The sequence below is a fragment of the Oncorhynchus tshawytscha genome, linkage group LG09 (genome assembly GCF_018296145.1).
Source record: "Oncorhynchus tshawytscha isolate Ot180627B linkage group LG09, Otsh_v2.0, whole genome shotgun sequence".
Classification (NCBI taxonomy): domain Eukaryota; kingdom Metazoa; phylum Chordata; class Actinopteri; order Salmoniformes; family Salmonidae; genus Oncorhynchus; species Oncorhynchus tshawytscha.
In genome coordinates, this window is record NC_056437.1 from 19,652,084 (window position 1) to 19,668,666 (window position 16,583).

A 16,583-nucleotide genomic window follows, 5' to 3' on the forward strand; every position below is an offset into this window, starting at 1 on the left:
CCCACTCTAGCCCGGCCGATACGAGGAGCTGGAATATACCGAACCGGGCTGTGCACCCGCACTGGAGACACCGTGCGCTCCACAGCATAACACGGTGCCTGCCCGGTCTCTCCAGCCCCCGGGTAAGCACAGGGAGTTTGCGCAGGTCTCCTACCTGGCATAGCCATACTCCCTGTAAGCCCCCCAAGAAATTTTGGGGCTGACTCTCGGGCTTCCATCCGCTCTGCCGTGCTAGCTCCTCATAATGCCGCCTCTCTGCTTTTGCTGCCTCCAGCTCGGCTTTGGGGCGACAATAATCTCCAGGCTCATTCCAGGGTCCTTTACCGTCCAATTCCTCCTCCCATGTCCATAACTCCAGGTGGTGCAACCTCTCCCACTGTAGCTGCTGCTGCTCCTGCTGCTGCTGCCTCTGTTGCCTCTTCTCCTGTTGCTCCTTTGGGCGGCTACACTCCCCTGGTTTAGCCCAGGGTCCTCTCCCGTCGAAGATCTCCTCCCATGACCAGAAATCCTTGGTGAGCATCTCCTTTTCGGCTGCTCCTGCCTGTTGACACGCCGCTTGGTCCGTTGGTGGTGGGTGATTCTGTAACGGTTTTCTAGTGGTGATGAAAGAGAGTCGGACCAAACTGCAGCGTGTCGATTGCGATCCATGTTTAATATAACAAAGAAACACGAACTTACAAAAAACCAATAAACGAAACCGAAACAGCCTATCTGGTGCAAACTAACAACGAGTACACATAGGACACTAAGGACAATCACCCACGACAAACTCAAAGAATATGGCTGCCTAAATATGGTTCCCAATCAGAGACAACGATAAGCACCTGCCTCTGATTGAGAACCACTCCAGACAGCCATAGACCTTGCTAGACAACCCACTAAGCTACAATCCCAATACCACCACCAAAACCCCAAGACAAACACACCACAATTACAAAAACCCCATGCCACACCCTGGCCTGACCAAATACATAAAGATAAACACAAAATACTTTGACCAGGGCGTGACAACTGTATCTTAGTCCGTTCCGCTCTGACATCGCTCGTCCATATATGTATATAGTCTTAATTCATTCCTACTTAGATTTGTGTGTATTGGGTATATGTTGTGTAATTTGTTAGATATTACTTGTTAGACATTACTGCACTCATATTACTGCATTATTACTGCACACATAACCCAACGTTTGTAGAAAAACTCAAGTTGCTTTAATAACATCAATAACTCTAAATAGAGCATATAGGAATACCTATTTCGTTGTGAACCGCTCGACACAGAATAGCCACATGTGCGCACTCCCTCAAATCGTTTGGAGAAAATATCCTTTCTATTTTATTCAACTTTGTTCAATTGTATTCTTCGTACTATAAAATAATGCCAAGGAATTCTAAGAAAATCTTGTCTGCTAAATGAACTTGTGTAGCCCACAGCCATTTGGCATAGCCAGATCAGAACCTAACATAAGGACAACTCAGTCTGCTATTCTGTTCTTCTGAAATAGACTACATTTTCTTCCAATCATGTTTCTTTAGACCTGTCTAAAATAAATAATAAATTTATTGTGAAGGTGTAGCCTATATTACATGGATTTCTTAGACTTTTGGGTGTCAAAATAATTTTTCAATTCGCTTGATCAAACTTTCCTGTTTTATATTTGGGATGGCACGATACCACGGATTGGTAGAAAACATTTATTTGGGCGGCACACAGCAATGCGGTACAGAGCTCAATTTGGCTTCTGCATGCCTCTGGAGGCTTCTCAATGCGTCACACTATCCATATGGTGCCCCCGACCACATCTTCGGATCAAGTATAAATGGGCTTTTAGAAGAACAAGGTGCTTTGTGACAGAGAGAGAGAAGAGAAGCCAGAGGGATCACTGGGCCCAAAATCTGTCATCTCCAGCAGGTAGTGTTTTTTCAGGATGTTTTTTGCTCACCAATCAAGTTTTTGTATGAAGGTCAATAGTGTTAAATTGTATTCAATTGTATTTGGTAAATGTGGCTTATTTTATCAAATAAAAGTTTCATAATGATTAAGTTGTTATGAGTGTACTGGTATAAGTAGGACAAGTGACATCCTGGCAACTTTAAGAAAAAACACTTATTTTTTATTGACCTTTATTTAACTAGGCAAGTCAGTTAAGAACCAATTCTTATTTTCAATGATGGCCTAGGAACAGTGGGTTAACTGCCTGTTCAGGGGCAGAACAACATATTTGTATCTTGACAGCTCGTGGATTTGAACTTTCCGGTTACTAGTCCAATGCTCTAACCACTAGGCTAACCGCCTGCCACCCCAAAATGTTTGATGAGCCTTGCTGTTGGAAAACCACTAGTGTCTGACTTTCACAGATGCACCTACCAAGAGTTCATTCTGCTTCTATAGCGTACCATATGCTTCTCAGTCGAAACAGTTCACACACATATTGGGACAACATTTGAGCTTTTGTTCGTTTCGGTCTTCAGCATTTAATTTCTTTGGCTATTCGTGCATACATATTTTTTATTTTTGTCATTTAGCAGATGCTCTTATCCAGAGCAACTTACAGGAGCAATTAGGGTTAAGTGCCTTGCTCAAGGGCACATTGACAGGTTTTCACCTAGTCTGCTCAGGGATTCCAATCAGTGATCTTTCAGTAACTGGCCCAACGCCCTTAACCGCTAGGCTACATGAGACAAGTCAAAGTTTGGACGCCAAAGTTTTCGTCAGTGATTGGTCAAGGGTACTACTCCTAGTTTGTTGTCATTCAACGAGAGGAGTAGTTTTTATGTTAAAAAAATTCACCTGAGAAACACTGCACCAAACCTCTTAGCTAGATGTAAAATTGCATCACTAAGACCTCCTTTGCAAAAATTCAAAATTAATGACAGATTTTTTGATTTATCTTATATTAATTCTTACTATTCTGAGGAAGTGTTCCTGGTTATGTTTTTGCTATAGTGGCTCAAGAGGGACACACAACGGTAATATTGCAATTTTGTTTCTTGTTTTTCAAACAACAGTGTTTTGGGAGTATGAGAGCACAGACAGTGTAATGGTTTTCTTCCGTTGAAGGAGAGGAGGACCAAAATGCAGCATCGTTAGAGTTCAACATGTTTAATCAAGACCATACACGAGAACACTACAAAATACAAAACAACAAATGTGAAAACCGAAACAGTCCTATCTGGTGCAATGACACAAAGACAGAAGACAACCACCCACAAAGTACCCACAGAATATGGCTGCCTAAATATGGTTCCCAATCAGAGACAACGATAGACAGCTGCCTCTGATTGAGAACCAATCTAGGCAACCATAGACCTACAAACTACCTAGAAAGGTAACAGGCCCATAAACATACAAAACCCCTAGACCAGACAAAACACATAAATCCACCCTGACCTAACCAAAATAATAAAGAAAACAAAGATAACTAAGGCCAGGGCGTGACAGACGGTTGCTTCAACAAGCCCGAGTTCGGCTAAGACCCAATCGAACCTATGTATGAGGACGCTTTTAGGTTTACTGCTCAAATACACAGATTGTTTGCTACAAAACTATTTGGGAAATGGTCCTTGCCATCACGAATCCTTGGGACGTCCCTACCACATTGAAGTTGACGTTTAAAATGCTTAAGGTTAGGTTAAGGTTTAGGATTGGGACTGCTAGCCTGATGACTCCCTCTAAATTCTTCCGCTGTTCTTCTTAAGTATTATGAAAAAAGGTTTATAGGTGCATGGCACCACTGTGTTGGCTGTATACCACACTACTATTCTGTAGTATGAATTCATTACACTTTCTGAAACAATTGCCTTACCAACTAACCCTACACCCATTAAAACGTCATCACTATTCCACTACTTTGGCTCTATCTGATCCTACACCAGGCCAGCAGCCTGGGAGGATGGGATACTATCGTTCAAAACAACTTTTAACTCTTCTGCAGTAAACTCTCGTACACCTAAGTCCTTCCCTGCAGTTGCCATCACAACATCTATCCTCTATGATTTTTGATCAATTCCTGCAGTACAGTTGACAACCATGGCCATGAAGCCAAAAAAACAACCTTAGTGAAGGACATGCTATTCCTATCACTCTCTATTGACCTCAGCCTACTCACAGGGATCTTCTTAGGATCCCTCACCCTGGACCCATCTACTACACTCTTCAAATCAAAGTCTATTACCATGAAATGCTTAGTTACAAGCTATTAACCAACAATGCAGTTCAAGAAATAGAGTTAAGAAAATATTTACTAAATAAACTAAAGTTAAAAAAATAACAAAATAAAGTAACACAATAAAGTGACTATATACAGGGGATACTGGTACCGAGTCAATGTGCGGGGGTAGAGGTAATTTGTACATGTAGGTTGGGGTAAAGTGACTATGCATAGATAATAAACAGTGAGTAGCAAAAGTGTAAAAACAAAGGGGGGGATACATTTTTCAGCAATCTTATGGCTTGGGGGTAGAAGGTATTAAGGAGCCTTTTGGTCCTAGACTTGTCGCTCCGGTACCGCTTGTCGTGTGGTAGCAGAGCGAACAGTCTATGACTTGGGTGACTGGAGTCTGACAATTTTTTGGCCCTTCCTCTGACACTACCTAGTATTTAGGTCCTGGATGGCAGGAAGCTTGGCCCCAGTGATGTACTGGGCCGTACGCACTACCCTCTCTAGCCCTTACGGTCAAATGCCGAGCAGTTGCCATACCAGGTGGTGACGCAACCAGTCAGGATGCTCTCGATGGTGCAGCTGTAGAACTATTTGAGGAACTGTGGAACCATGACAAATCTTTTCAGTCTCCTGAGGGGGAAAAAATGTTGTTGTGCCCTCTTCACGACATTGTTGGTGTGTTTGGACCATGATAGTTTGTTGGTGATGTGGACACCAAGGAACTTGAAACTCTCAACCCGCTCCAATACAGCCCCGTCGATGTTAATGGGGGCCGGTATGGCCCGCCTTTTCCTATAGTCCACGATCAGCTCCTTTGTCTTGCTCACACTGAGTGAGAGGTTGCTGTCCTGGCACCACACTCCCAAATCTCTGACCTCCTCCCTTTAGGGTGTCTCATTGTTGTCGCTGATTAGGCCTACCACTGTTGTATTATCAGCAAACTTAAAGATGGTGTTTGAGTCATGTTTGGACACACAGTCGTGGGTGATAAGGAAATACAGGAGGGGACTAAGCACAGACCCCTGAGGGGCCCCAGTGTTGAGGATCAGCATGGCAGATGTGTTGTTGCCTACCCTTTGTTGGTGTTTGATACTGGAGAGGGAATGCAAAACAACGACGCTGGACAGAGTGGAATCAGGTGTATCAAAAGGCAATTTATTGAGTCAAAGATATTTTGTCCTGCCGTTTATCGTGCACGGACCTAAGGAATGTGACTCTGTGAGGAGTCAGAATAATTAGGCCCCTCAGCCAGAGTTTACAGCAGAATGTATACACAGAATAATGTAGGTGGAGTCTCTCGTGTTGATCTTCTGACTGGTCCTGAAGAGTTGGAGGCCCCATTGGTGCACAGCAAAGTCCTTTGCTCTTGGCACCCGACCAGTAGGGGGGGTAGAGTGTGAGTGTACAGTGCTTTATGAGATGTTTGTGTGTCTAGGAACGAAAGATAGGGGAAACTAGCAGTGTCTGCTTTAGGCGCAGGTGTTTCCTGTTTATGCAGGAGTGCATGAAAGGGTCAATGTCAGTGAGATAGCTTGGCACTTCTAAGCTCGTTATTGTTGCAGGCTGCTCTTTGTAGTTTTACAGGGAGTATATTTGCGTGATGGCAGCTGTGTGTCCTTCGGATACTCATGTTATTGCACACAGGCTCTAGACTTGACTGAGGACACTGGGCCCAGAGTTATCTGAGGGCATCCGGTTTAACCAGAGTGTTGGTCTGCTAGTGATGCTTGATATTATTACTTATATAACACCTTCCTACCTGGGGGCGTCCCTTCAGGAAGTCTAGGATACAGTTGCAGAGGGAATCAAATCAAACCCAATTTTATTAGTCACATACACATAGTTAGCAGATGTTAATGCGAGGATAGCGAAATGCTTGTGCTTCTAGTTCCGGCCATGCAGTAATATCAAACAAGTAATCTAACCTAACAATTTCAAAACATCTACCTTATGCACATTATTAAAGTGGCTTAAGAGTCAGTATGTTGGCAGTATGTTGGCAGCAGCCCCTCAATGTTAGTGATGGCTGTTTAATAGTCTGATGGCCTTGAGATAGAAGCTGTTTTTCAGTCTCTCGGTCCTCGCTTTGATGCACCTGTACTGACGTCGCCTTCTGCATGTTAACGGGGTGACCAGGCAGTGGTTCAGGTGGTTGTTGTCCTTGATGACCTTTTTGGCCTTCCTGTGACATCGGGAGGTGTAGGTGTCCTGGAGGGTAGGTAGTTTGCCCCCGGTGATGCGTTGTGCAGACCTCACTACCCTCTGGAGAGCCGTGCGGTTGTGGGCGGAGCAGTTTCCGTACCAGGCGGTGATACAGCCCGACAGGATGCTCTCGATCGTAAATCTGTAAAGGTTTGTGTGTTTTTGGTGACAAGCTGAATTTCTCCAGCCTCCTGAGGTTGATGAGGCGCTGCTGCGCCTTCTTCACCACGCTGTCTGTGTGGGTGGACCATTTCAGTTTGTCCGTGATGCGTACGCCGGGAAACTTAAAACTTCCCACCTTCTCCACTACTGTGCTGTCGATGTGGATAGGGGGCTGCTCCCTCTGCTGTTTCCTGAAGTCCACAATCATCTCCTTTGTTTTGTTGACATCAAGTATGTGGTTACTTTCCTGACAGCACACTCTGAGGGCCCTCACCTCCTCCCTGTAGGCCGTCTCGTCGTTGTTGGTAATCAGGCCTACCACTGTAGTGTCGTCTGCAAACTTGATGATTGAGTTGGAGGCGTGCATGGCCACGCAGTCATGGGTGAACAGGGAGTACAGGAGAGGGCTGAGAATGCACCCCTGTGGGGCCCCAGTATTGAGGATCAGCGGGGTGGAGATGTTGTTACCTACCCTCACCACCTGGGGGCGGCCCGTCAGGAAGTCCAGGACCCAGTTGCACAGGGCGGGGTTCAGACCCAGGGTCTCGAGCTTATTGACGAGTTTGGAGGGTACTATGGTGTTAAATGCTGAGCTGTAGTCGATGAACAGGATTCTTACATAGGTATTCCTCTTGTCCAGATGGGTTAGGGCAAGTGTGATGGCGATTGCGTCGTCTGTGGACCTATTGGGACGGTAAGCAAATTGGAGTGGGTCTAGGGTGTCAGGTAGGGTGGAGGTGATATGGTCCTTGACTAGTCTCTCAAAGCACTTCATGATGACGGAAGTGAGTGCTACGGGGCGATAGTCATTTAGCCCAGTTACCTTCGCTTTCTTGGGAACAGGAACAATGGAGGCCCTCTTGAAGTATGTGGGAACAGCAGATGGGGATAAGTTTGATTGAATATGTCCGTAACCACACCAGCCAACTGGTTTGCGCATGCTCTGAGGATGCGGCTGGGGATGCCGTCTGGGCCTGCAGCCTTGTGAGGGTTAACACGTTTAAATGTTTTACTCACGTTGGCTGCAGTGAAGGAGAGCCCGCAGGTTTTGGTACTGGGCCGAGTCAGTGGCACTGTATTGTCCTCAAAGCGAGCAAAGAAGTTGTTTAATTTGTCTGGGAGCAACATCGTGGTCTGCGACGGGGCAGGTTTTTCTTTTGTAGTCCATGATTGACTGTAGACCCTGCCACATACCTCTTGTGTCTGAGCCGTTGAATTGCGACTCTGTCTCTATACTGACGCTTAGCTTGTTTGATTGCCTTGCGGAGGGAATAGCTACACTGTTTGTATTCGGTCATGTTTCCGGTCACCTTGCCCTGATTAAAAGCAGTGGTTCGCGCTTTCAGTTTTGCACGAATGCTACCAACAATCCACGGTTTCTGGTTGGGAAATGTTTTAATAGACGCTGTGGGTACAACATCACCGATGCACTTGCTAATAAACTCGCTCACCGAATCAGCGAATTCATCAATGTTGTTGTTTGACGCTATGCGGAACATATCCCTGTCCACATGATCAAAGTAATCTTGAAGCATGGAATCCGATTTGTCGGACCAGCCTTAAACAGACCTGCGCACGGGTGCTTCCTGTTTTAGTTTCTATCTATAGGCTGGGAGCAACAAAATGGAGTCGTGGTCAGCTTTTCCGAAAGGGGGCGTGGGAGGGCTTTATATGCGTCACGGAAGTTAGAATAACAATGATCCAGGGTTTTGCCAGCCCAGGTCGCACAATCGATATGCTGATCAAATTTAGGGAGCCTTGTTTTCAGATTAGTCTTGTTAAAATCCACAGCTACAATAAATGCAGCCTCAGGATATGTGGTTTCCAGTTTACATAGAGTCAAATGAAGTTCTTTCAAGGATGTGTCTGCTTGGGGGGGAATTTACACAACTGTGATTATGATCGAAGAGAATTATCTTGGTAGATAATGCGGTCGGCATTTGATTGTAAGGAATTCTAGGTCAGGTGAACAAGGACTTGAGTTCCTGTATGTTATGATCACACCACGTCTCGTTAATCACAAGGCATACACCCCCGCCCTTCTTCTTACCGGAGAGATGCTTGTTTCTGTCGGCGCAATGCGTGAAGAAACCAAGGTGGCTGTACCGACTCCGATAGCGTGTCTTGAGTGAGCCATGTTTCCGTGAGACAAAGAACGTTACAGTCTCTGATGTCTCTCTGGAAGGCAACCCTTGCTCGGATTTCGGCTACCTTGTTGTCAAGAGACTGGACATTGGCGAGTAGTATGCTCTGGAGCGCACCCATCTACGGAGCCTGACCAGAAGACCGCTATGTCTGACCCCTCTTCGGTGCCGTTGTTTTGGATTGCCGGCTGGGATCCGATCCTTTGTCCTGGGTGGTGGACCAAACAGAGGATCTGCTTCGGGAAAGTCGTATTCCTGGTCGTAATGTTGGTGAGTTGACGTTGCTCTTATATCTAATAGTTCCTCCTGACTGTATGTAATAAAACCTAAGATTTCCTGGGGTAACAATGTAAGAAATAACACGTAAAAAAAACAAAATAGTCCCAGGGTCTATCTTAGCTTAGTGATGAGCTTTGTGAGCTTTGTGGGCACTATGGTGTTGAACGCTGAGCTGAGCACTATGGAGCACTATGGTGTTGAATGCTGAGCTGAGCTGTAGTAAATGAACAGCATTCTCACATAGGTGTTCCTTTTGTCCATGTGGGAAAGGGCAGTGTGGAGTGTGATTGAGATTGCGTCATCTGTGGATCTGTTGGGATGGTATGTGAATTGGAGTGGGTCTAGGATTTCTGGGATGATGGTTTTGATGTGAGCCATTACCAGCCTTTCAAAGCACTTCATGGCTACCGACGTGAGTGCTATGAGACGGTAATCATTTAGGCAGCTTACCTTGGGGGCACAGAGACAATGGTGGTCTGCTTGAAACATGTAGGTATTACAGACTCGGTCAGGGAGAGGTTGAAAATGTCAGTGAAGACACTTGCTAGTTGGTCCAGCATGCTTTGAGTACACGTCCTGGAAATCCGTCTGGACCCGTTGCTTTGTGAACGTTGACCTGTTTAAAGGTCTTTCTCACATTGGCTACGGAGAGAGTGATCACACAGTCGTCCGGAACAGCTGATGTTCTCATGCATGCTTCAGTATTGCTTGCCACAAAGCGAGCATAAAAGATTTTTAGCTTGTCTGGTAGGCTCACATCCCTGGGCATCTCGCGGCTACTGTAGGTTTTCCTTTGTAGTCTATAATAGTATGCAAGCCCTGCCACACCCAACATGCATCAGAGTCGGTGTAGTAGGATTCAATCTTAGTCCTGCAATGACGCTTTTCCTGTTTGATGGTTCGTCTGAGGACGTAGCTGGATTTCTTATAAGCGTCCAGATTAATGTCCCGCTCCTTGAAAGTGGCAGCTCTAGCCTTTAGCTTGGTGTGGATGTTGCCTGTAATACAGTACATGGCTTCTGGTTGGGATATGTACGCACTGCCACTGTGGGGATGGCATTGTCAATTCACTTATTGATGAAGCCGGTGACTGAGGTGGTATACTACTCATTGCCATTGGATGAATCCCAGAACATCTTCCAGTCTGTGCTAGCAAAACAGTTCTGTAGCATAGCATCTGCGTCATCTGACCACTTCCATACTAAGCAAGTCACTGGTACTTTCTGCTTTAGTTTTTGCTTGTTAGCAGGAATCAGGAGGATAGAATTATGGTCAGATTTGCCAAATGGATGGAGAGGGAGAGCTTTGTATGTGTCTCTGTGTGTGGAATAAAGGTGGACAAGAGTTGTTTCCCCCTCTGGTTGAAAGGTAAAACAAATTTAAGTTTGCCTGCATTAAAGTCCCCAGCCACTAGGAGCGTCCCTTCTGGATTTCCTTGTGTCATGATCGAAAGACCATTCGGACCAAGGCGCAGCGTGATATGGGTTCCACAACTTTTTATTTGTGAAACGCACAAAACAATAAAAAGCAAAAGATACGTGAAGCTATGGAGTGCTCACAGGCAACTACACATAAACAAGATCCCACAAAACACAGTGAGGAAATGGCTGCCTAAATATGATCCCCAATCAGAGACAACGATAAACAGCTGCCTCTGATTGGGAACCATACCAGGCCAACATAGAAACAAAACAACCTAGATTACCCACCCTTGTCACACCCCGACCTAACCAAAATAGAGAATAAAAAGGCTCTCCATGGTCAGGGCGTGACACCTTGTTTGCTTATGGCCTTATTGTCAGAGTCTAGGTGATGTGGGTAAGGCGGAGTCAGGTACAGCACACAGAGATGAGTAATAATAGTAACTTTACTCAAAAATAATCTTCCAACAAGGAGAACGAAAATTCAGAATCACATAAACTAGACAACTGATAACAATAAACATGCACAAAACCATGATGGCTCCAGAGGGTTAAATAGGGAAATAATTTAAACGTAATGGGAACCAGGTGTGTACAATCAAGACAAAACATACAGAAAAATAAATGTAAATCAGTGGAGTCTAGAAAGCCGGTGACATCGACCACCGAACGCCGCTCGAACAAGGAGAGGTACCAACTTCGGCGGAAGTCGTAACAGTACCCCCCCCCCCCTTGACGCGCGGCTCCAGCAGCGAGTCGACACCGGCCTCAGGGACGACCCGGAGGACGAGGCGCAGGACGATCCGGGTGGAGATGGTGAAATTCCTGCAGTAAGGAAGGATCCAGGATGTCCTCCACCGGCACCCAGCATCTCTCCTCCGGACCGTACCCCTCCCACTCCACGAGGTACTGAAAGCCCCTCGCCCAATGCCTTGAGTCCATGATGGCTCGCACAGTATACGCCGGGGCCCCCTCGATGTACAGAGGGGGTGGAGGAACCTCCCGCACGTCAGACTGCTGAAGTGGACCAGCCACCACCGGCCTGAGGAGAGACACATGGAACGAGGGGTTAATATGGTAATCAGGAGGGAGCTGTAACTTATAACAAACCTTGTTCAGTCTCCTCAGGACTTTAAATGGCCCCACAAACCGCGGACCCAGCTTCCGGCAGGGTAGGCGAAAGGGTAGGTTTCTGATCGAGAGCCAGACCCGGTCCCCCGGTGCATACACCTGGGCCTCATTGCGGTGGCCGAAACCATTTGTCCACCGCAGGTGCTTCAATCTGGCTCTGATGCCACAGTGCCAGGACCAGCTGATAACCTAGTACACATTGAAAAGGAGATAGGTTAGTGGAGGAGTGGCAGAGGGAGTTTTGGGCCATCTCTGCCCAGGGGATGAAAGCCGCCCACTCCCCCGGCCGGTCCTGGCAATAGGACCGCAGAAACCTACCCACATCCTGGTTAATTCTCTCCACCTGCCCGTTACTCTCGGGGTGAAAACCTGAGGTGAGGCTGACCGAGACCCCCAAGCGTTCCATAAACTGTATCCTCAGGCACCCCATAGTGCCGGAAGACGTGGGTGAACAGGGCCTCCGCAGTCTGTAGAGCCGTAGGGAGATCGGGCAAAGGAAGGAGATGGCAGGGCTTAGAAAACCGATCCACAACAACCAGGATTGTGGTGTTTCCCTGTGACGGAGGAAGATCCGTCACGAAATCCACCGATAGGTGTGACCACGGTGTTCTGGGAACCTGGTCTGTAGGAAAGGGTGAAAACAAAACGGGTGAAAAACATGGCCCACCTTGCCTGATGAGGTTTCAGTCTTCCCGCCACCCGGATGTACTCCAGATTGCGGTGGTCAGTCCAAATGAGGAAAGGGTGTTTAGTCCCCTCAAGCCAACGCCCCCACGCCTTCAGAGCCTTGACCACAGCCAACAGCTCCCGATCACCCACATCTTAGTTTCGCTCCGCCGGGCTGAGCTTCTTCAGGAAAAAAAGCACAGGGGCGGAGCTTTGGTGGCGTACCCGAGCGCTGAGACAGCACAGCTCCTATCCTAGCCTCAGACGTGTCCACCTCTACTATCAATGCCAAAGACGGATCAGGATGAGCCAGCACGGGAGCAGAGGTAAACAGAGCCTTCAGGTGACCAAAAGCCCTGTCCGCCCCAGCTGACCACTGCAGTCGCACAGGTCCACCCTTTAACAAAGAGGTAATGGGAGTCGCCACCTGACCAAAGCCCCGGATAAACCTCTGGTAGTAGTTGGCAAACCATAAGAACCGCTGCACCTCCTTTACCGTGGTTGGAGTCGATAATTACGCACGGCTGAAATGCAGTCCTTCTCCTGTCGCTGACAGGTGGTACCCTAGGAAGGAGACGGACTGTTGGAGGCAGAGTCAGGTGCAGGACACAGAGATGAGTAATAATAGTAACTTTACTCAAAAATAATCTTCCAACAAGGAGAACGAAAATGCAAAATCACATAAACAAGACAACTGACAACAATAAACACGCACAAAACCATGATGGCTCCAGAGGGTTAAATAGGGAAATAATTCAAACGTAATGAGAACCAGGTGTGTACAATCAAGACAAAACAAATGGAAAAAGAAATGTAGATCGGTGGAGGCTAGAAAGCCGGTGACGTCGAACGCTGAACGCCGCCCGAACAAGGAGAGGTACCAACTTTGGCAGAAGTCGTGACACTTATACAGCTCGTTGAGTGTGGTCTTAGTGCCAGCATCGGTTTGTGGGTAAATAGACGGCTACGAATAATATAGATGACAACTCTCTTGGTAGATAGTGTGGTGTACAGCTTGTCGTGTGGTACTATACCTAAGGCGAGCAATACCTTGAGACTTCTTTAATATTAGACGGCTCGCACCAGCTGTTATTGGCAAATAGACACACATCCCCGCCCTATGTCTTACCAGATGAAGCTGCTCTGTCCTGCCAATGTACGGAAAACCCATCCAGCTCAATATTATCTGTGTCGTCATTCATCCACGACTCGTGAAACATAATATATTACAGTTCTTAATGTCCTGTTGGTAGGATAGTCTTAATCATAGATCGTCCAGTTTATTTTCCAATAATTGCACGTTGGCCAGTATTACGGATCGTAGTGGAGGTTTACTCACTCGCCTACGAATTCTCACAAGGCACCCCGACCTCCGCCCCTTTTTTCTCTGTCTTTTCTTCACGCAAATGACAGGGATTTGGGCCTGGTCTCGAGAAAGCAGTATATCCTTCGCGTCGGACTTGTTAAATAAAAAATCTTTGACCAGTTCAAGGTGAGTAATCACTGTTCTGATGTCCAGAAACTTTTTTCGGTCATAAGGTACAGTAGCAGCAACATTATGTACAAATTCAGTTACAAACAATGCAAAAAAACCTAACAAAATAGGACAGTTGTTTGCAACCTCAGCATATGACACCTTCTGCACTACTCTGATAATGGCAATCTCAACCTGTCTTTCTCTCACCGGACACCTCTGATCTCCAGCACCATGGGTAACCATACAGTTTACACACACACAACTTTTTCCACCAATACTAGACATTCCTTTGTCCAGCACACTTCTCACATCTAGGAATTTCCCTTCTACACACTGCTTCCACGTGACCATAAGCTTGACACTGTCGTGTCTTTGGCTATGCCGGATTAAGTGATATGACATGCTATTCTATAAAATAATTTCTCCATAATTAATATTACCTGATTGAGCTAATCATGTAAATGTAATTAATTAAAGAGTCGGGGCACCACGAAAGAATATTTATGGAGCTGTTATCTTCTGAATAAACTCTTAAAGACCTAGTAATATTTTACATCAATAACAGTCAATATTAATCGTCACCTTAATTCAGTCTCATCTGAAAGTTGTAAATTCTTGGTTATCTTCATGAAGCCTGGCTAACAAGTTGAATCAGCAATACAAAATTGGGTTTAATTATTTATTTACTAAATACCTAACTAATCACACAGAATTACACATAATCATAACTTGATTACAAATTGTCATAAAGGAAAACGTCCCTAGCGGGCGGAACAGACATGACAGCTTGTTACACAAAAGAAAAGGGCTGGGTTTGAGTGAAAGAGCGGGAAGACTGAGGTCCAAAGGAAGAAGCTGTGCTATCGTAAATACAGTATCTTATGCATTCTAAATTACCGCCCATTTGGAAAAGGAAAATGCAATAAATATTTACTCCGAGCTGCGCTTCAGTAGGTTGGTGGTAGCTGGAAGGCCGTGTTGCCCAACTGAGTCCTTTGTCCTTTGAAGACTGTCTCTTCTGGTAAATTGGATACGTTGTGGTAACGTCGTTGTGTGGGATACTCTGTCTGTTCCTTCCTAACCTCCTTTTGCAGCTGCTGTTGCTAACTCAACGGCTAGGAGGTATCACTTCTGTACTGAATAAGAGTTCAAAGTTCATACCATTCGCAACCAAAGCTCACGCTGATGTTGGCTTCGTTCTGTAGTTATTATCTGAACCATTCTGACATCGGACCGTCGTCCTCATCCTCGGAACAGGAGGTTATATTGTCGTCAAGGCTTTATATAGGAAGGGAGAGGAGGGCGTGTTTGAAAAGTTTTATAGCCCATGTCCCTTCACAGGGGCGGGCCACTGATTGAGCAGAGCCCTACCTTATGAAAACCCAAATCTCACATTTTAGAAGCTAAAATCACATTTCATCCCATCAGGAATAATTTCATGTTCAAAAATTTAAATTGAACAACAATTCCATGTGAATCCGATAACTCTGATGTGTAGACTTTACACTGTAGAGTTTATGTCATCTTATCATTGATGAGAATGTCTGAGATGACAACCGAACTGACATCATATTCATTAAGTACCACTGCATATGTTCAATTGGTCAGATTACCAGAATATAGTTCATTTCCCCCCACGTTCTGATGTTCCCAGAATCTCTATGTTAACCAAAGGGTTTGAAAATGTAACATCAGTAGAGTAGAGAGAGGCCAACGTCATGACAACACCTAAAAAAACTGTAATTCGGGACAAAAACTGACACATCATAACTTGACTTCATCTTGTATAAACTCTGCACCAAAACTCACTAGTACAGAAAGTGGCTTCTCTGTTTCACCAGTGGGTTCCACTGACTCCAAGTCCAACATCCATTCGGGTGTACCTGCCATCTTGTGACTCATCAGTTTCCCCTAAATACAGAGCCGCACATGGTGATCCTGCAAGGGAGGGATTGTCCTTCCACTGCTCTGTTGTTCGCTTAATACACTGAACAAAAATATAAATGCAACATGTAAAGTGTTGGTCCCATGTTTTATGAGTTGAAATAAAAGATCCCAGAAACATCCTTGTCACACAACACAATGCCACAGATGTCTTAAGTTTTGAGGGAGCGTGCAATTGGCATGCTGACTGCAGGAATGTTCACCAGAGCAGTTGCCAGAGAATGTAATGTTAATTTCTCTACCTTAAGGCACCTCCAATGCTGTTATAGAGAATTTGGCAGTACGTCCAACCGGCTTTACAACCGCAGACCATGTGTAACCACGCCAGCCCAGGACCTCCACATCCGGCTTCTTCACCTGCGGGATCGTCAGAGGGGGGTGCAGAGGAGTATTTGTGTCTGTTGTAAATCCCTTTTGTGGAGAAAAACTCATTCTGATTGGCTGGGCCTGGCTCACAAGTGGGTGGACCTATGCCCTCCCAGGCCCACCCATGGCTGCGCCCCTGTCCAGGCATGTGAAATCCATAGATAGGGCATAATGAATTTATTTCAATTCACTGATTTCCTTATATGAACAGTAACTCAGCAAAATCCTTAAAATTGTTGCATGTTGTGTTTTTCTTACCAATCATACGGCCTCAAATGTGTTGGCATTCGGTGAAGTGTCAGGGAGATACTCAGATCCAGACTCATTGTGGAGAATAAATTAATGTCTGTGGGCGTGGCGTTTGGCTGGAGCAAGGGGGTTTTCTCATTTGGAAAAAAGACCATCCTCCATCCTCTCTCCTCCGTAACTTGGAAAGGTTGAGTGGTCGAGGATTGTGTCAATTCGTTAGTAGTCACATAGGCAGTGGTGGAAAAAGTTCTCAAATGTTATACTTGAGTAAAAGTAAAGACACCTTTAATAGAAAATGACTCAAGTAAAAGTGAAAATCACCCAGTAAATTAGTACTTGAGTAAAAGTCTAAATGTATTTGGTTTTCAATATACTTAAGTAT